General features: G+C 46.9%; 3 long non-coding RNA genes across 3 annotated transcripts; all 3 read right to left on the bottom strand.

Moving 5' to 3' along the window:
* Positions 1-82: 82 nt before the first annotated feature.
* On the bottom strand, positions 83-5752 carry LOC119092829 (uncharacterized). Its single transcript, XR_005093549.1, has 3 exons — positions 5666-5752; positions 3825-3958; positions 83-168 (listed from the first exon to the last, which is right to left on the bottom strand). It is a non-coding gene; the product is annotated as an uncharacterized LOC119092829 (long non-coding RNA).
* LOC119092834 (uncharacterized) lies at positions 5750-7183 on the bottom strand. Its single transcript, XR_005093553.1, has 3 exons — positions 7087-7183; positions 6399-6585; positions 5750-5789 (listed from the first exon to the last, which is right to left on the bottom strand). It is a non-coding gene; the product is annotated as an uncharacterized LOC119092834 (long non-coding RNA).
* Positions 7184-13820: 6637 nt separating this feature from the next.
* Positions 13821-20427, bottom strand: LOC119094246 (uncharacterized). Its single transcript, XR_005093757.1, has 2 exons — positions 19914-20427; positions 13821-14307 (listed from the first exon to the last, which is right to left on the bottom strand). It is a non-coding gene; the product is annotated as an uncharacterized LOC119094246 (long non-coding RNA).
* Positions 20428-21703: the final 1276 nt, after the last annotated feature.

Raw genomic sequence — 21703 nt, 5'->3', positions numbered from 1 at the left:
AGTTCTCCTTTACGGTGATACTGATGCCAATCCATACGACCGCTTTTCATAACTGCATCTCAGTTCGTACCTAATACCCAGCCGAGCCACCGACAGCACTCAAGACATCCACTTGTGAAGGTGACAATGTCAGCAGATCTGGCTTGACATCAGGTGTGACATCAGGACCTACAAAAGTATTGGGAGTGAGCAATACTTAAAATGGTCCTAAGGTCAACAGTTCTGTTAGCACGGGAAATGGAAGATGAAAACATAAATATTGACATGTCTTGAAGAGGGTCGGGCAGGCATTATTTATAGTTGGGTTAATTTTTAGCCCAGCCAGGTCTTAAAGTCCAGCCCTTTTAACTTCTTGTATGAGCCCGCTTTTATAAAATTAATCATAGAGGCTAAACTTTCTTTCCCTTCATTTTCATGGCAACCACGGGACACTCCTTTAACTCCTTTTTTCTGATCTATCAGGAAATACTCAGAGGTGGGTGATAAGGGGGGGGGGGGGCTGGAAAAGGGAGGTCTGCGGTTTTAGTAGTAAGAAGAATCGCTAGGACTGCATTGCTGTGCAGATATGCTGAGATATGCGGCTGTGCCAGCATGCTGCAGGCCACCAATACCTTCATTATCATAATTGTGATATTCTTACGGTTAGATGATAAGGTGTCCATAGAATACTCCTGTTCGGTGATTGGACATGGTGTTGAATATCGTAAAAACGTTAGTTGAATTTGCTAAAGAAATACGTAAGTTTTTACATGTAAATATAACATAAAATCAAACAAAGATTCAATCTTGAAGCGTCCAACACTAGTATGTACGATGACAATAACACAGCGACATTTCAGGAAGCTCTCATCATCTTCCTTCAAAACATCATAATTCCTATAATTGTACGATGACAATAACAGCCAAATTTCAGGAAGCTCTCATCATCTTCCTTCAAAACATCATAATTCCTATAATGACGACAGACGTCCGTCTGTCACCCTGGCAGCACGATACTGACGCACCAAGGCCATTCCGATGAATTACAAACGTTTGCTTCTTTTCACGTGGAGTGTGCGCAGGAAGCTACGCGCGTGCGCCGCCCTTGGTGCGATAGCCATGTTGCACTCGGTGGAAAACTTCTCCCAGCCGGACGCAATGACAAAACTATTGACATAATCACATCAATAGCGCTCAACACCCACCGCCTTACTTTAAGAGTTGTACCAGAAGTTGTTTGTCTGTTTGGGGCTGTAGAGATTCCGTTAATGAATATACTATAACAAATTTGGGAAAGTACTTGCTGTCATATTCTGCATTTGAACCCCCCCCCCCCCTCCCCTTCTCGATCGATCAATACGCACGATAGAACCATTCTGGAGGACAATACAGACGCACTTCACACGCACTGCGGTAAGACGCTAGCAATCGAAGAAGCAAAGCAGTGTCTTTTCAGAAAACCATACGCCCATTTATTTACTTACATGCCTTTAAGCGTGATTTCTACAATTCACTGGGCGCAATGGAGCTGGTTTTTTCCACGTTCTGCCAAAACGACAAGTTTTCACACTCAAGTTTAAAAGACCGTGGCTATAATGTGAGCATGAAACTAATAGCAAAACGCCTTTCCGCAATTACAGCAGTCTAAACGATCCTCATCGGTGGTGAAACAAACGTGCCCTACAAGAATGTTCCTTCGACTGAAGGACTTCCCGCGGACATTACAACTGCAAACCGTGGTCGCCATGATCTCATCTGGTCTGGTTATTCAGTCACCATTTTAGCCATATAAACGCGGGATGGAGAGCTCAGCCGTAATTACGGTCTCGGACACATGAGCGAGAGCTACTTTCAATTTGTACATAAATCGTCCAGGGCCAAGGTCAAATGGAGATGACCTTGGTGGTGAATAAGCGCTTGGATCGATTTTCGCGTTGTTTTCGACAGTTCAAAAATGCCGACAGTGCAACGACAGTGCAACAGTGCATGGACAGTGCAACGAGACAACCGTCAACCACCGACCGCCAGTCACGTGGTCGTCGATTTGCATGTTGAAACTGGTAAGCCGGTTGAAACTGAAATTGTGAAACTGTGAAACTGTTGAAACTGGTTTCCGCCGCCTGGTCAACCGCGCCGACTGGGCAGACCCGAGCCCCCGCCGCCCACCGCGGCGGGGCCCAGGCCCACTGGCCAGGGGCGACATGCGTTGTGATGTCTATCAAACCAAGCCATGACTGATCCAACTGTTACAGGTAAATTGTCTTGAAACTTGGTTCAGCCACCATCCAAAGTCGCATCTAAGACAACCTGTCAGATGTTTCATCACTTTGAGCCTGAGACCAACAAATGTTAAACACGCGCTCGGGTGGGGGGGGGGGGGGGGGGGGGGGTAAAATTGATCCGCGAAAGTGTTCCCAGAATTGTTTCCAAACACGGCATAGCTGAAGACAATTCAAAAGCGCATCGTCTGACATCAAAAATTTAGATGTACCTTGAAAGGTCGCTGACCTATGGCAGGTTAACGGCAGGCCATGGTTTCAGCGAAGGCACGTCCTAGGGAATCGTTCAGTCCGATCAAACAACAGGGTGTCAGACGAGGCCATACATCTGTGATACTTTCGTAGGCAACACAACAACTGATTACACAAACAGAGTTGACCTACGGTCAGGTATGAAGGTCAGACCAAGGTGAAAACCAACCTGTTTTATTACTCTCGGGTTTGCTGTATAGACTGGTTTCTGGTGCTCATTTCAAACACATCGATAGCAGGAACCGCATCATACACCTTCCATGGACTTCCTACAGGTCAGAATATGTCAGTGACCTAAAATGACCAAGGTTAATATTTTGTTGTTAGGAACATGCTGCCTGGCGTAATTTTTGTCGCTGATCCAAATGCAGAACTCAACAGTCTTGTACCGTTTCGGTCATCATGACCTTTAAAAGGCAAACAAGGTCATTAACCTTATCTGCGCGTGTGATATTTTGCTTAGAACAGTTGCCTAGGTTCTACGGGCCCTTTGGAGAAAAATTTATAATTTGACCTTGTTTGACCTTACCTGACCCGAAGGTCATGACCTACAAACATCAAACTTTGGCCTGGGAGAGTTCACGTACAGGTCAACACAATCTGTGAATTTGGCGTCTCTAGCTGTCTTAGTTCCCAAGATTTCAAGGGGGGGGGGGGCAAACTGATCCCCATCGAAGCGAAGGGTATCCAACCGGCCACCCGGGCGCGTGTTGATATATTTCAATCAAAATTTTTGTTATTTGACATGCCAATATTTCAATGCGCAATATTGAAACAACACAACGACACCCGGGCGCGTGCTAAGATACTTCGATCAAAATTTCTGTTATTTGACATGCCAATATTTCAATGCGCGGTATTGAAAAAAAAAAACACGACAAATCATAAGGATTATAGACTAACTCGCTCACATTTCCGTTTAACGATATAAAATATGTTCTTTCGTTCGGCTTCTGTGCCAATTTGTCAACGGCTACGTGTTTGCCGAAAAATTGGCAAACATGACATCCCTCAGACGTCACTCCGGTTGATTCATTATGATCTCATAGCTATCATTTTCCCACAAGGCGAAGACCTCATCAATTAAGATCTCCAAAAATTTAGCGGGCGATTTTTCGAGGCGTTTTCGAATAAACCGTAAAAAGGTGTTATGTCTGGACGTTGATAACCCATACCAACAGGTGATGACATCTTGTGACCACCACTAGAGGCCTGCACACCTCTGATGTAAGGTAATGTAAAGAAGCACACGCATCAATTTTCAATTTCCAAAAATCAGTGTGCAGTTATCTGTGACTCCAGCACAAAACTTACCTAGAACTGATGGCCTGTGGATTGTTGGCATTGCGAAACCACACATGAACTGGGTAGTATCCGTAGTATCCCTAGTATCAGCATCTCCACCATGCGGCAGTGACTGGTAGCTCCCAGTCAGCACTTCATATGGTCTGCAACATGCACGCGATTCATGGCATTGTCGTCGAACAGACATTTGTGATGTTGGCGATTTATTCTGTGATTTATTCAGCGTTTTATTCAGTACAGGAGTACGACTACTCTGGAAGCACGTCAGGTGGTCAATTATGGCAAAAGTGCATCGCAATTCACGCATTCTTTGCAATATCGGGCGCCCTTTAACCCTAAATTCCATGCCAATTCACGGGGAATTAAGCATCACCCAAGGATTACGGGATGATTTCGACTTTTTCAGCATCATAATATTTACCAACGCCTTTCAAGAAATAGCGTCAGGCAAAAAAATCCTGACCTATAAAGGTCACCCTGCGAGGTCAAACTCACTCAAATCGCGGCAAACTTCATTTCACCAAAAATGTTCGGTCGCTTTGAACTTTTCAAGCAACGGAATGCTCACAAGTGCAAGAACCAGGGTCTATCAAAGTCATCAAAACTCAACGTCACCTTTTAAGGTCAAATTCGCGCTCAAAAGACCGGGAATTACATATCACCAAAATAATAACGGTCGGCATCAATTCTTAAACAATTCAAAACATCGATCAAAGAAAAATCACTTGTCAGCAAAAAAAAAAGAAGAAAACCTACGATCACCTTTCACGGTAAAATGAAGACTCACAGAGCGGAACACTAATATCAACAATACAAAATTTCAACTTTTCAAGCTTCATAACATTCACAACGCACGCAATGGCGTTCGTAACAAAACCCTGATCTCTCAAGATCACCATTTAGGTCAAGTTAAAGCTCAAATGGTTGTGAGCTACATCCACCAAAAAAATACCGGTCAATTTTCATTTTCAAGCACCAGAACAATCCGGAGTGGTTGGAGTGAACAATGATTGAGAGTCAATTGACGGCCGTTGTCTGGAAGTGGCGCTCACGAACGCCAGATGTGAACGCCTCGGCACTTACACTTTATTGGCCTTTATCGGCACACGACTTTAGAAATGACAGGATTTGAGCGACGCTATTGGGGCATCATAAATGCCAAGGTGACTTTAAAATACCCTCTCTGAAATATTCTCACACATTTTTGCAGGTGCGTGGCTCAGAAATTACAAGGGTTTAAGGCCTTTCAGACGTCTATTTGACTTCAAAACTCCACATTTTTTTTAGAACTTCCTTTAAGCGCTATTGATCATTCTGGTGCTTAAAAGTCCGAAATCACCTGGTAATTTGAAAGTCACAACGAGCCTCCTGACGTTTGAGCGTTAATTTGACCATGAAAAAGTCCTGAGCGTTGGGTCCTTTGAATGGACAAAGGGCCTTGAGCTGTTAAGTAGCCCAATACTTAAAAACAGCTGCCATCAAATTCTGAATTTTCAAGCATTAGAATGTGCATCAGAGCAGCGAACGGCGTCACCCAGTCATTTTCGGTGTTCTTGTCCCATATCTGATCACCAGACCCGTTTTCAGTGAAAATGAGAACTTGTCACTGAAAAATGAGCTGAAAAAAATCGCCAACTTCACGGACATGCACAATATGCACACATTGTTTCTGGTTCAGCAATCAGGTGTTTGCAGTCCTCAGTTTTTTCTGTTTTTTTCTGTTTCTCTGTTTTTGCATTACATTGAAATCGTGGTTTGATCCGACATTTGATCCAACATCCAACATTTTCACCATTGCCACTTTTCAAAAGGGAATAAACAGAACAAGGAGCAGTATGATTTTTACTCACTTAAAGATTTCCTGGCTTTTGAATCCTGGAAAGTCATATGGTGGCGAAGGAGGACGATCACAAAGGTGTGTTGCTTTTTGGGCATTTGGAGGCGGGTAGCACTGCTTCTCTGTGATGCAGTCTCCTGTGGAAAAGCAACCATTTTGAGAGTAATTGGGGGGCAATGAACATGTGGTGAGCCAATAAGCCATGCTTACCTTCACATACCATACATTTCTCATAAGCATCCTTATTTTCAGAGACCCTGCTTGGTGCAATGCTGAAATATTTTGAAGCACTTTATGGGCATGGTACATTTTGCATTTGATGTCACCTATCTGTTGGTCTGCAAACATCTTTCCTTGTATGGTCATCATACATACATGGGAATTCTCTGGCATACATAAATGCACTGGAGGAGAATCATGAGTAAGAAGACACAAACAACATGCCATCATTGCAAAATGTTTTGGGTGTATGCAGTGCATTGATATACTCTCAGGTAGATGGAACTGAAAGCATCAATAATACCAGTGTTGACTGCAGTTCAATGATATCTTGCTTGCCTGAATTACATATCTTAAAAGCACATCATATAAAACTAAGATTTACACCCTGGACAAAAGCAATGCATCATTATTTTCTAAGAATCAGTTTTTCAAATTTCAAAATATTCTTACAGCAAATCTCCAGACACATACCTAACAGTGTGAAGTATTCCACACAAAATATCTGGCACAAAAGTACAACACACCTTTAGACACATGGATGCTGGCAATGGTGTGAGCACCACTGAGCATCTCTTGATCTGACTGGTGCCTGTATACTGGCCTGTATGCTGGGCATGCTTCTTCAAGCGTGGCTTGCTCAGGTCCTCGGAGCCAGCCATTCCCTTGAACTCTTGTTGATCAGTGCCTAACTTCAAAACTTTTCAACCATAGCTGGATCAAGCAGACAATTTGTCAATATTCCATTCAACCACTCAGTTCACAGTGGCATACCCATGTGCACCTCCACACACAAGAGGCACAAAGAAGTATCTTTTATTTAAAGTCCAACCAACATAATTGCCAGAGCTGGCTTTTGTGAATGCAAACTTATACACCTCATAGTGATGGAACATAACCATAAGCACTGGGACAAAAGGAAGCAGAAGCCATTCTACATAGTGTTATGCTGAGAAAAATGTAACTACATGAAAGATGCACTGATAATGGCTGCTGTGAAGTCCTTCAGCATTTGGCCACTTCGGTGGGAGATGTGTCAAGTACTTTCTTCATGTTGTTACACTCCTGACTTGAGGTTTACTGCCTGTAGACACTGCCTCTCGGTCAGGGTGTACTTTCCTACCTCATGTTACAAAAGAGCATTGTACATCAATCGTTGTTTTCAAGGCAGAACATATCATAATTAATCGTAAAACAGATCATCTATACTCTTACCTTGGAACTTAACCAATTACGACACCGAACATCCAACCGCCGCAAACACACAGCATCCGCGACACCGGCGCCATTACTGTGCGCGGTCACATTACTGCGCATCAAGCAGCATCAAGAACCATAAAAATGTACGGGGCCAAGGTAAAAAGAATCACAGCACCTCGGCGAAAGAACTCAGTCATATCTTCGAAGCACCAGACGGACTGAAAACTACACCCACAGATCACCACTTTTTTGCATGAAGGCTGCCGCTATCCGCGGAATTTACCCCAATCGAGGCTTTCGAGCTTTTGGGCCCCAGTAGGCACTTAGACTGGGCTCCGGTCCGGGTGATCGCATGACAGGAAAAAATGATCGCCTCAGGGTAGCCTAGGACGGTGAACCGAAGCTAGCGCGTGTACATCTCTCACTTACCTGGCTGAGGTATCTTTGAGGAACGGTCGGGTATAACAGCGCAGGAAGCTAAGGTCCTCAAGCTCCTCGGCCGGGGCTCCCGACCAAAACATGGCCAGGCTCATTCACGCGGCTCCACCTAACAGGAACAGTCAAGTCAATGCACACTGAGGCCAGGCCACTTACCAGAGTTCGGCTCATCACAAGCCTTCACAGAGCGTTAAAGACATGGTCAGATTTAACAGAAACAGATTTCTCTTTTGTTTAACATGAACATATTTATGTTCAAATCGAGCTGAATCATGACTCGGCTGACGAGTCAATCGCTTTGTGGAGCTGCGTCGATCACCAGGAAAAAAATCGCTTTGAGTTATGAACAGAATCACATGCCTCGTAAGTTGCATGGATTGAATCAAGAGCCGATCTAACAACGTTGCGTCAGTGAGCCCTATCGCCCGTACAAAAATGGTAGCACGAGGGAGCACGGCACACCCCAGATAAATTGCTAAAAGACAGTTTAAAATTTTAAAAAGAGCGGCATCCAACATTCCTTATAAAGCTTTTTGGCAACCTTAGCTTTAAGTTTGCTAGTGCAGTTTCTAAACAACAACCACAATATTGCTGATCCGAAACGAAAGCTTGCCATATTTCAGCCATGAATCAGAGGCGTGTATATAAAAGCTAGATATATGCATATACATATAAGCTATATATATATATATATACATATATATATATATATATATATATATATATATATATATATCAATATCCCTTCCTAATTAAGCCAGTTTGAAATTAGACGTAATAGATGTAGTAAATTAATACTCAAAGTCAACGCTGTTATCGTTGCCACCGTTTCACCCTTACAACGTCGCAGAACGCGTTCATTTGGCTACACCGCTGCTCGTAGATCGTGCAAATTTACGTGCATTCATGGTCATCATGGCGCCTTACATGACATGTCAGATCGCTTAGGCACGTTTACTAGAATTACTAGCATTTCCACTAGGGTAGCGATTCACACTTCCACAAGTACTTAAGAACATTGACACGGCGTTCGCATCCGCATCACTGCTAGATGTTGCGCAGGTGAAACACTGGATGCATCACGGCTATACCGTGATTTATTTTGCCACCTCACCGTTACAGGTCACCACCAGAAACCAGGTGACCAAAGCTAACTATGAGTGCACTCATGTCGTTTCAGCCTGTCTCATTAAGTAATCGATCACTTACGCTGTGCAGTGGTAGCAGAAACGATACTGCTACGCCAACTTTACGGCAGGTTTTATGTTTTATTTCTTGCGAAACACGCAAACGGATTCCACACGCGCTGCGCCCACCGCGGACATTCAGAGCAGAATGTACACAAAGTAGCCTTGACACGCGATCGGGCGGGGGTCAAATTGACCCCCCCCCCCCCGAAGGCTTTCCAGAATGGTTTCCGAACGGCGCGGCGTAGCCGCGCCAAATTTTGCATGGCTGTAGACAATTGAATAGTAGATCGTTCGGTACAAAATGTATAATTTCGGGCGAATGAGAAGAATCCGGAGAAGGTCCCTGATTAACAGGGGCGCCTCGGCAAGCTAGCAGGAAGAACCTAGTAACAGTGCAGGACCCTCCGAGCAAATGCAAAAAATTAGGTGCAACGCGGAAGGCTTTTGAACGACTGCATTGACCTTGCCAGCGGGCATATATTCTTACCCGGAAACAGCGTAGGAGCCTTTGAACAACCTACTGAGCCTCAAAATCTCCCAACGATCACCCTCTCAATTAGTAAATTATTATTTTTGTCTGCTCGTGGGCCATTCACTTTCGCCTGCGACTGTTCTTGGTCGCCTCGGAGTACAAAAACAAACAATTTTGTTGTATTTTGTGCTAAAAGACTGCGTCTGGTCGGCCGGCTTTGGACGGCTTCGGCTTGGACGGCCCTATGGACTCCTACGGCACCCAAGGGGGAGCATGACGCCGTGCCACCTCCCCCCCCCCCCTCCGGATCCCCCTGGTTTTGCGAATTAGGAAAAGCTGGTACCAGAAACCTAGAGCTGTTCCCAATAATATCTGATATGTTCAGTACATATCTGACTTCCAATACATGTCTGATATAGTCAAGTTTGGATATTTGAAAGTGCCCTTGAATAAATGTCCTGAGAAAAAACCGAGAGCGTTAATTTCAGGCATATTTTTGCGTTTAAGGTTTCCGAAATGTTCTAGATGCACTCGAAGTTGCAGGTGTTTCAAGTGGTTCATGGTGGATCATATGCTGAAGCATGTTAGGTAATGCAGAACCATAGCTTAGGGATAAGACCTGCCCCATTTGGTGCCAGATTCAGGATGTCTTTATGCTTAAGATCTCGCTGACATCTTTGCCATGGCTTGTAGAGTGGTCGAGTGCTTGGAAGCAATTACACTCGGTAGATTGAGATGGTTTTTCATAAAAAGAAAGCCATATGCATTCTTTGGTAAGCCATTTCGGTACAATGTGGATACCCGGAGCATGTGACATCAACATACCATTGGGGTGTTGCGTATATGAGGAAGAGGGTGGTCTGCCACACGCTTTTTCAGTGGCATAAATAACAGGAAACCCTCGGAACCATTCGATTCTGTAGTAGTATCATAGGGTTATTGACTGACATAATCAGGAAATGCAGTTTGATTCCCCAACAAGGCCATGATACAGTTATTACAAGTTTGCCATACAAGGTGATGAGGAGCGTGCCAACTGTCTGAATGTGTGTTTTGCTCGTAAGTTTTTCGACCCTGACGTTCGTATATTGCCTGACCCACCTCTACTCGATGCGCCTGGACTAGACAGCTTTGCCGTACCACATGGCCGTATAGCACGTTTGTTACGCAATATCAGTACACACAAGGTCTGTGGTCCTGACGGGCTCAGTGCCCGGATTCTCAGGGAAATGTGCCGAGGAGCTAGCTGTTCCGGTAGAAATAATATGCAAGCTTTCTGTGGACACTGGCGTCTTCCCCGCCATGTGGAAGCAAGCGATTGAGATACCGGTGCATAAGAAGGGGTCCACGTGAACATTCTTTTGATGAATTTATGTACGACTTTGTGTGATGTGTATGTGTGTGTTTGTGTGTGTGTGTGTGTGTGCGTGTGTGTGCGTGTGTGTGTGTGTGTGTGTGTGTGTGTGTGTGTGTGTGTGTGTGCGTGTGTGTGTGTGTGTGTGTGTGTGTGTGTGTGTGTGTGTGTGTGTGTGTGTGTGTGTGTGTGTGTGTGTGTGTGTGTGTGTGTGTGTGTGTGCGTGTGTGTGTGTGTGTGTGTTTGATTAGGTTTTTGTTTGTGTGTGTATCGTAAATTTATTGGTTTCAAAACTCGACTACTTCCGTAATTGGGCTTTCGCCTGTGGAATGCTTATGTCCCAAATAAACATTAAACAATAAACGAAATCTAGGATGTACTTGAATATAAAAATCAACGAGCTGCACACATGAGATCTGGCTTGCTTTTTCTGGGTACAAGTCATAGTAACCCTCGACTTGGTAAGGGGAGGAGGTGACCCAACATCCTTGTAAGATTTTTTGAAGGATATCTTGCAATTGCTTCCAAACATTTTGCAGTCTACGGGACGTCCATTGCCCGTGTTTTGCCACAAGAAACGTGCTCGTGGCTTTATGGTTTCGGGGCAGTGGCGGTTTGTGCGGAACACTGCACGGCGACCTACGGGCGGCGTGGGCGGCGGGCGGCAACCGACCATACCGCGGAACGCGGGCGGGCCGGCACTGTTACAAGAATGAAGCATTTATCATATATATATTTTCAAAAAAAAATTATACTGTTGTACTTAGAATTATACAAGGAAAATGCCTGTTTCAATTTCGTTAACCTACACGGCACGGTCTTGTAGGCATGCTGAAAAGCTAAAAAAGTACCATTTTCTGGAAAATTCGCCCTTTTGATACGCCATAATGGGGTCAACTATTGAACTAACAACATGAGAGCTGCTACCAATCGCGAGAACTCATCGACGCAAACCTGCCAGTGGTTTCCGCTAAGCCATGTGTTCATTAATTTGAAAACGCCAGGAGGTGGGGTTGCATTGCCTCTCTCTTTATCAGTCCGCGTCATGGAAAATGGCGAATCAGGGTAACTGTTAAGGGGGCAGATCAGGCCAGTTATGACCAGATCAGACCAGTAATGACGAGATCAGGCGAGTTATGACCAGATCAGACCAGTTATGAACAGATCAGGCCAGTTATGTTTTGTGGGAGACAGGCGCAAACCTTTTGACCCCTGCACGCGGGGACTCATCTGTGCTGTACATGTGGGGCCCAGTCGGGGCCCTCTCTTGGGGGCCTCTCGGCCCACTTGCGACAGGCGTATGCAGCCTACCGCGTACAAGCGGGGCGTCGCGGAGATTCAGGATAAAGCAAGAGAGGATACAAGGGTCGAATCGGCCAAAGGCGCCACATAACGACCAGAACGGTCCTGATCAGCTGTCATTATCACCTTTTACGTCAGATGCGGTACAACGGTCTCATCACGAGCACAACAGGGCCAAGGTCTGCCCCAAGGAAGTGTAAGGTGTGGTATTTTTGTTTGATGGATGCGTAGACTGTGGCGTTCACTCTTTGCGCCCCCCCCCCCCCCCCGGGAGTGTACACTCGCCATCACTACTCCTCACCATGATCAACAGCATGTTCAAGGACTGTGCCATCATTACTTTTCGCGGACGATGTGGCCATTTGGCCATATTTGGCTGCCCTATCAGGGCTGAAAGAATGGTACAGAAAGGCCTTAAGCACACTGAATCGCGGTGACAACAGCGGGGCTTCGCCTTGTCCACAGGCAATTCCGCCACAACCGCTTACTCCAAGTCGACCTTCCTGCACTGTCATCTTCAAACCAACGATAAGCAGCTTAAAAGCTTTGAATTCAGATTCAACACTGACGTCAGAGAAGTCTCCGCCGGGTGAGAAAAACGCACCAACATCCTCCGTACACTCGGCGCCGTGGACTGGGGAGGCGGCCGCAAGACGGTTCTTCAGCTCTACACGGCAGCCATCAGGTGGGTTATATCCTGCACAACTTTGCTTCTGCAACGGCGAATAATCAAGCAACGAAAATGTGAACACACCACATCATTTCTCCCGCAAGTATAGATGATAAGGACAGCGGCAGTCCTCCGGCCTCTCGTAACCCACCCTCGGGGACATTCCGGCGCACTCGTCGGGGGTGCGGCTCCAGGCAACCGACCGAAGATCAGAAACCTGAGCAGTCCTCCGGCCTCTCGTAACCCACCCTCGGGGACATTCCGGCGCACTCGTCGGGGGCGCGGCTCCAGGCAACGGGCCGAAGATCAGAAACCTGAGCAGTCCTCCGGCCTCTCGTAACCCAGCCCCCGGAACAGTCCGGTGCACTCGCCGGGGGTGCAGCTCCAGGCAACCGACCGAAGATCAGAAACCTGAGCCCGGGTGCAACAGCGCACTTTGCGAACTTGCTGTTCGGTTTGTACTGCGTCATCCACTCCTTTGCTGTTTGGCCGCTGTCACTGCCCTGTAGCCCACCTCCGCATCTTGTGTGAACACTTAACGTCACGTAAACAACTGACTTGCTTACAATATGATACACCTAACGTGAAGTGCTCACTTACCGCTCAAGCACATAGGATGTAGACTAAACAATCTTATCTTCTTTACAGGTGGCTGAAATGACTGATGGTCTGGAACGCCTTAACGCCTTAACGCCTGATACAGGCACCCACACATACGCACACGTCACCGTTTATATTCAAAGTTTCGGTCGACTTGAAAACGTGAGATCACTGTTGGCGTATGCGTTGACACTGATGTGGAGTGGGTGTTGGTGTGCGCGCCACGTGTGTTCACTACTGGCAAACAGGAGCTCTAGCCTGACAAGATTTATCTTGGCCTGACTCGCAAGGAGACTGGCACGGATGGGACTGATTTATCTTGGCTTAACTCGCAAGGAGACTGGCACGGATGGGACTGATTTATCTTGGCTTGACTCGCAAGGAGACTGGCACGGATGGGACTGATTTATCTTGGCTTGACTCGCAAGGAGACTGGCACGGATGGGACTGATTTATCTTGGCTTGACTCGTAAGGAGACTGGCACGGATGGGACTGATTTATCTTGGCTTGACTCGCAAGGAGACTGGCACGGATGGGACTGCTTTGAGTAACACTGCGACGCAACTAGTTGGCAGTCTGCTCCAGATATACCAAAGGTCGAAAACTCAGCACAAGAACTCTGAACCCACAGTTGCTCTCCTAGCCCAACCACTGATTGTTCTGACCGTGTTGCCACGCTTCACGGCTGTAGTTCACACCAGTGCAGTTCACACCGAGGCAGATGAAGAATCGCCGGCATATCTGGCCGTGTATTTCGAAAATTCGTGCCCTGCACTGTCCTAAAGTCTTTCCTGTTTAGATGACAAATGCAGATTCAGTTGTCGATGCAGAGAGGATAAAGAGATACGGTAAGCCAGTTTTCTCCCGCAATTCACGGACTTGATGAACTTTCACAATGCCACAATTTTACGACTTGAAGGAAGCCGGAGCAACGTTTATGTGCCATGCGCAGCGCTTACGTCTGCTCTTTGAAGCGGCGCCTGCGAACAGCCCCGGCTCGCCCTTCTTCTGATGGACCAGTGGCAGCACGCCACCCACGGCTGAACTCGCCGCTGATTGGCTGCCCGCAGGCTGGGGGCTGACGCAGCAGGGGGGCTCAGCTGGCCTTCACGAGCGTGACGTATGAGCGTACGCAGGTGCCTTGCAGACGAACGGCCGCTTCACCCTCTCGCAGTCGATGTCGTTCCACTCACCGAAACCGAACACCACCTGTCGGTAGAGCGGAGAATCAAAGGGAATGTTTCACGTTCGAAGATATTAAAGCAACCATCAGATATGATGAAACAAGGTCACTTATAACTATTGGCAACTTTTTAAGTGAAAAACTGCTTTAGACAGCACAATTCTCTTTTTTGGAAACATGCTCCCAAATGCGTCATGATTTGATTGCGTCATCGTACCTTGCACAACATTGATTAAGAGCCAATTGACGCAAACATCAGGTATAAACGCCCCGACAGTTATACTTTTCTTGGCCTTGATCACCGTATGGCTTATGACATGGCAGAACCCGAATGACGTTGTTATGACGCCACGAATGCCAAAGTGACTTTAACATGCTCCCCCCGATATACCTCTCTCCATTTTGCTGGCACGTAGCTCAGAAACTAAATGGGCTTTGGTGTTAAGAAGGACCTGATTACCCACAGCGCCGAAAGGTCTTTCAAGATGACTAATTTAGTTCAAAGCACCATATGAGTGTGGAACACGCCCTTTAATGCTGCCCAGTTGTCCTAGTGCCTTCCCACACATCAGTGGCACTATGTAGCGCACCAATCCTCTCGAGGGGTATTTCATGGGCCTGTCGGGAGTGAGGATGAGAGCAGACAAATGCCCCCCTGCGGCTCCCTAACACTCACGAAATTGTCTCTGCATGTGGCATGTCAGTGAGCAAGCTTTAACTGCGCTTTACTTGACTGAGAATGGTGCTTGACTGTTCGCCCCTCCCTCATCTCAGGAAATCTTGCCCTGATTCACGTCACGTCATACTGACGTGAATCAGGACAAGTGACGTCACGTACATACAGACATAATGACGTCACGGCATACTGCAGTGTGAGGCACCAGATCCTGCGTAAAGTCGGGAGTGTCTGGGGAAAACGTAGATCCTGCGTAAAGTCACGCGTGTCTGGGGAAAACGCAGATCCTACGTAAAGTCACGCGTGTCTGGGGAAAACGCAGATTCTGCGTAAAGTCACGCGTGTCTGGGGAAAACGTAGATCCTGCGCAAAGTCACGTGTGTCTGGGGAAAACGCAGATCCTGCGTAAAGTCACGCGTGTCTGGGGAAGACGCAGTGACAGCGATTCCAAGAGAGAGAGAAACACCCGTGTGAGTTAGAAGTGCTGTTTTCGGGAAGTCCAGTCCCGAAGTCAAAATACGGCCGCGTTGTCCGTTCAAAAAGTGCTTAAGGAACCAGGCTATGCAACAGTTCCCACGTCAGAAACAACTACTAGCTACGACTTACAACCTCAGCCGCTATCAGCGCCGCCGTAACTCAATCAAAACAATCGACAATCAGTCGAACAAAATAAAAACAAATCAAAATGATCGTAGTTCAGGTGTGTATCACAGGTTTGTGTGGAACATTTGCAAGTACGATTCACATCGATATCCGCTAATCTTGGCATCACTAAGCGCGACGAAGGCCACCTGGTCGGATGGTAAGCGGAAACGAATTGCAACATGGTAACTCATGAGCATCGCAGGGTCGTCTGAAGACTTTTACATCGATTCCCTTTCAATCTTCTATCGATGTTTTGCAGGATAGAAACTTTCTATCTCATGTTTGAAAAAGTACTTTCTGGTGTGCTCTATCAACAGCCTGTTAATGTTCCAGAATTAAGCTTTTTTTAAATCTGCGCCCGGTTGGGAGTTTGAGACAACTGCGTCCGGCCGGGGGGGGGGGGGGGGGGGGTTGATTTCCCGCTGGGATCTCCCACTTCTAGACGTTGCACGGGAAAACACAAAGATAGTCGACCGTAAGTGCACCAGAAGTCACAAAAGGAAAACAGGTTGTCCTGAAAGATGAAGTTAAACATATGTTAAAGGAAATGTTTTACATTTGAAGATATTACAGGAAGGGTAAAGTATGATGCAACAACCTCCTTTATAACTATTGGTATACTTTAAGTGGAAAAGATTGCTCTTGACAACACAATTTCTCTTTCGTAGATATCCTCCCCGATACGTCACTGTTTGATTGCATCATCGTACCTTGCACAGCAGTGATTGATATTCAGTTGGCGGTCGTTAGATCTCGAAATCGTGCCCACCAAGCAAGATATGAATGACTAGACCACTATTTTTCATCATCTTGATCGTCGCATGGCTTGTGGAATTGAAAGATTTGAATGCCATAATTATGACGTCATTAATGTTAATATGACCTTGAGATACCCCCCTCGAAACAGTCTCCCCATCTTCGCGGCGTGCGGCTCAGAACCCAGTGGGGTTAAGGTCTTAAGAAGGGCCGTTAACGTTCTTAACGGCACGTTAACGTTCGTAACGGCACGAACCGAACGGCGGTGAACTGCACCAAATGATCTTCCAAATGGCCACATATCATTTCAAAACCCAGTAAAAGTGTGGAACACTTCCTTTAATGCGTCAAGACGGATACTGAAGGCACATAAGTTAGCGTTAATAATGTGGGGGTCCGTTTTGGCGCTTTTCGTTCCTCACAGTGGTCAGGTCAAGTTACGCCATCGTTCAAAACCGACAAACAAGCCAAACAGTGCCATGAAACGGGACAAATGTACGAGCGACAGCGGTAGGATGTTCCCCGCTCGTAACGCGGAGTCGGACGGCGATGGGGTCATATCCGCATAGCGAATGTAGCCACGTTTGGTGTTGACACTCATATTGATTCATTCATTTCCAGCAGCGTATAACTACATTTGACTCATACTGAGCAAGACACGCTTTCAGAAACGCGTGGAATGTGGGTCAAAATTCGCCAGCTCTCTTGCCTGAGCTATGCAAAAACGAATATTCAGTTCGGCAGCTAACGCTGATGGTGCAACCGTATCTATATAACCCATGTACGCGCTTACCTGGAATTAATTTTTAACAAGCATTGACGTAGAAAAAGCACGTCTTCGAGTGAGGGTCAATTTGACCTACAAATGTTTTTTCCGAAAGAACTTCTGCACTAAAACCTTATCCAGCTTTGGACAATTTAATCGCTGGTCTTTTGACAAAAAATCATCGATATGTTCTTGGCCTATAGGTGATCAGTTAGGTTTTTCCGGAAGGAAATTTCTATGGAAACTCACCATATGATGCGACAAAGAACTGTTAGACGAGTTCATGCAACTTTGGAATGTTTTCTTACGCAATGAAACAGTTACTGTTGATTGAGGTCATAGCTCTCTATCAATATGACACATATTTTTATACGCAACTAACCCCTCTTGTAGATCTTTGCAATACTGATCGGTGCACCATCGTTACCTGACATCCATGTTCTGACAGTGACCTGCAACGAAACCAACTCCTTTTCTGGAGCCCGAGTTCAAATCTTGCACGAAGCGTAACTGTTTCAGTGGAGCTGTTGTGAACGGGAGTGTTCAACATTTGTATGAGGTTTTTAATGGAAATAGCCATCTTGAAGAACATTCGGTGTACTTCGAAGCCCTGCCCTTCTTAAGAACTAAAATCCCCCGGTTTCTGAACTACAAGCCTGCGAAAATATGCAGACAATTTCAAATTCACTTAGACATGCATAACACCGCATAATCATCCTTCAAATACTGCCATCCCATTCGGCACGCATCGCTCAAGGCTAAGAAGAATATAATCTCGAGTCATTCATGTCTGACGTTCGTGATCGCGCTTTACCAGATAAAACAAACTTTAAATGGATCTCGATCAATGTTGTGCAGGCAGTGCAGTTCAAACACGAATCAGTCACGGTACAGATTTAAACAGCACGTTTTGCACTACATGATAAAGATGTTACGGAAACACGACTTGAAATCGAACAAGAATAACGCCATAAGCGTGTATGTGAACATAAGTAGAAATTCAAACTCCCCGGCAAGTTTTCAAGAACACAACGAGGGCCAAAACACGAGCCCATAACGATACTTGTTTCAGCAAACACGTTCAGCACCACCACTGCCATCTCGTGGTGAGCTAAAATGCTACTAGTGAGTGTTAGGGTGGCAATTTTGCACGGCCAGTTTGGCCGTACCCCTGATATTATGCAAACGTTCCGTGACGCGATCAAACGATGATGGATTAAGAGGCATATTTGCTAAATGGAGAAATTATGTAGCTTAGAGCAGTCTTTCCCACCTCCAGGTATACCTATGGTTAGGAGTGGGCTCAGTTCATCAAATATGATGCTTTCTTCAATGAAATCAAATGTTGAATATTCCCTTTAAGACCGATGTGCGAGATCGACACGAAAATGACCTGTTGCAGCAATACAAATTACCCTTGAATATATGTCTGAATTACCTGATGAATGACATCTGAACTGAACTGAACTGAATGCTTACCTGAACTGACCCGGCGTCAGCCCACTCACTATCAGCCCATCAGCCCAGGTGTCATCCACCGCCGCTATCAGCCCATTAGGCCAGCGACCATCACCATCACCGCGACGTAAGCCCAGTACGCCCATCCATATCATATCATCCTACCGCATTCACCCAATCACCTACCGTCTGATCTATACACCAATCACCTGGTCATCTACCGTCTGATCAAAACACCAATCACCCGATCACCTACCGTCTGATCTATACACCAATCACCTGGTCATTTACCGTCTGATCTATACACCAATCAGCCGATCACCTACCGTCTGATTTAAACACCAATCAGCCGATCACCTACCGTCTGATCTAAACACCAATCACCCGGTCACCTACCGTCTGATCTATACGCTAATCACCTGATCACCTACCGTCTGATCTGAACACCCATCACCCGATCACCTACCGTCTGATCTATACACCAATCACCTGATCACCTACCGTCTGAATTAAACACCAATCAGCGGATCACCTACCGTCTGATCTAAACACCAATCACCTGAATCCCCTACCCTCTGACTATACACCAGATAACTCGATCACCTACCGTATGATCTATACACCAATCACCTGATCACCCTACCGTCTGAATTAAACACCATCAGCGGATCACCTACCGTCCTGATCTAAACACCAATCCCTGATCCCCTATCCTCTGATCTATACACCACAACTCGATCACCTACCGTCTGATCCATGCACCAATCACATGGCCTTAAGTTACGTGCCCAATGGCCTATACCTTTGGGGCACCGTTGCCGTGAACTCCCAGCGCAGATGACCTGAGTTTGCGGTCGCGCCTACCCTGACTCGGTGACCTGAGATGAGGGCCGCGCCTGCCCGGAGCTCGTGTGACCTGAGATGAGGCCGCGCCTACCCGGAGCTCGGTGACCTGAGGTGCAGCAGCGCCTGCCCTGAGCTCGTGTGACCTGAGCTGAGCAGCGCCTACCCTGAGCTCGGTGACCTGAGGTGCAGCGCGCCTGCCCTGAGCTCGGTGACCTGAGGTGCAGCAGCGCCTGCCTGAGCTCGGTGACCTGAGGTGCAGCAGCGCCTGCCCTGAGCTCGGTGACCTGAGGTGCAGCAGCGCCTACCCTGAGCTCGGTGACCTGAGGTGCAGCAGCGCCTGCCCTGAGCTCGGTGACCTGAGGTGCAGCAGCGCCTGCCCTGAGCTCGGTGACCTGAGGTGCAGCAGCGCCTACCCTGAGCTCGGTGACCTGAGATGCAGCAGCGCCTACCCTGAGCTCGGTGACCTGAGGTGCAGCAGCGCCTACCCTGAGCTCGGCGCAGTCCTCGCCGTCCGGGCCGCCGTAGAGGACCGAGTTGGTGGGCTCGCCCAGGCTCCACTTGACCAGGTTCAGTGGAGTGCCATCCGTCCAGACGAACTGACCCTCATGCGCCTTGTCGGTCAGCCCTGCTCGTGCAACCGGGAGACGGATACGGACAGAACGCACGCCGACAGAGAAAGCAGGGACCGACACTGCCAAGTCACTGGGTACAAGATCAAGAAAGTGAAGGGGCAAAGGAGTTAAGGGATATCCGGGCAACGACCGATACATCATGAGAAACTAGCGAAGGATGGACGAACAAGCAGACTAGTGGGCAAAAGAACAGATCGTGAACAGTACAGACAGGCGCACGAACAGCACAGAAGCTCACAAAGAGCGAATGAACGACAAAACAGTGGGTCACAGGAGGTGGAGGAGAAAAGAGGACAAACGCACGGCGATTGATAAGAAGCGGGAACACAATCTGAGCAGGGACGACACAATGAAAAACAAATGTTACGTTTTGAATGATGAAGATGCGGAAAATCAGTATCGAGAAGCTCGAGAGACGCGTCTGAGCCTGAACCACTTCATGAACTGGGGAATGAACACGGACAACTGTAGAAAGAATAGAACTGCCAAAAGAAAAGCATTTATTAGATAAGGTGATGACGTTGCAATAGCCGGAGTAGCCGGAGCATGCTTAATGGAGCATGCTTCGAGATGACGTGCATCGCGTTATAGCCCCTGTGCCAGCACAACAGAGCGCCCTTGAAGGCTTTTCTGAAGTCGGCTTTGCAGGTGTTACTCGTGCTGGGTCCAGAGTAAGCTGAGCTCAAGCGCCGATAGCACACCATTGTGTTTCAGTGAAGCTGAGGCATGCATGTGCAGCTATGCAGGTGGAAGCCCGGGCACGGTTGTAAATTACATATTGGTGCCGAAGCCATCAACCCCAACGGCTGGCTCCATTCATTTCCCAAGTGGCCGTAACGCTGGGCGTAAGTGGCAGTGGTTTCTAGGTCTGTATATAAAGCACACAGAGCGATAATGTTCATGATTGGAGTATGCATTAATGCATCCCGACCATTGGTTATGGTAGGCGCCAGTGACAGTCTAGAGTCTCTGGCACGATTGCATCTCTGTTATTTACGGCCATTTTGCTGGCACGTATTATCAGTCACTTTCCAGTTTATCATTTTGCGGGGTCGTATTGACCCTTCTTAGGGCGTCGATTTGTGTTCTTTTGTTAGGCCTGTCCACATGTCGGTCTGTGCCACCCAGTGTTGGTTTGGGCTCTTCAACGTTGGCTTGCGGGCTCCAGTGTTGCTTTGCGCCCTCAACATCTTTATGGAATATTACAAAAAGGTGGAGGAATCTTAACATCGCTCAAGGTCTACGCTCGTTAGACACTTTCTGCTAGCCATGACCACTTTGCTGACGCGGATCACGTCAGGGTAAAATACCTCTTCAACCGTGATTATTCGTGATTCAGCTCTGATTACAGTCTCCGTTAGAGAATTACCTTGTAGACCAGATTAAACGCCGAAATCACCTTTCTACTTTAGCTGGCCCTAAGTGTACCCAATTCGGGTCTAGTCGGCAAGTTTAGCTAGGACTCACGCGCTTAAACATCCGGCAAGCTTCGTTTTCTACTTGGAGTCACACAAATCATAAATTGGTATCTTTACCTTTGTTTAAGGTGACGAAGTCGCTGTTTTGTCTTCCATTGTTTTTGATGCATTCCACTTACCGACCCGGGCCCTTGCTACTCAATACTCAGGTCCTCTACGAAGAAG

Source organism: Pollicipes pollicipes, unplaced genomic scaffold, assembly GCF_011947565.3.
Source record: "Pollicipes pollicipes isolate AB1234 unplaced genomic scaffold, Ppol_2.1 Scaffold_1600;HRSCAF=1878_pilon_pilon_pilon, whole genome shotgun sequence".
NCBI classification, from domain to species: domain Eukaryota; kingdom Metazoa; phylum Arthropoda; class Thecostraca; order Pollicipedomorpha; family Pollicipedidae; genus Pollicipes; species Pollicipes pollicipes.
This window is presented reverse-complemented; position numbering and strand designations above follow the sequence as displayed.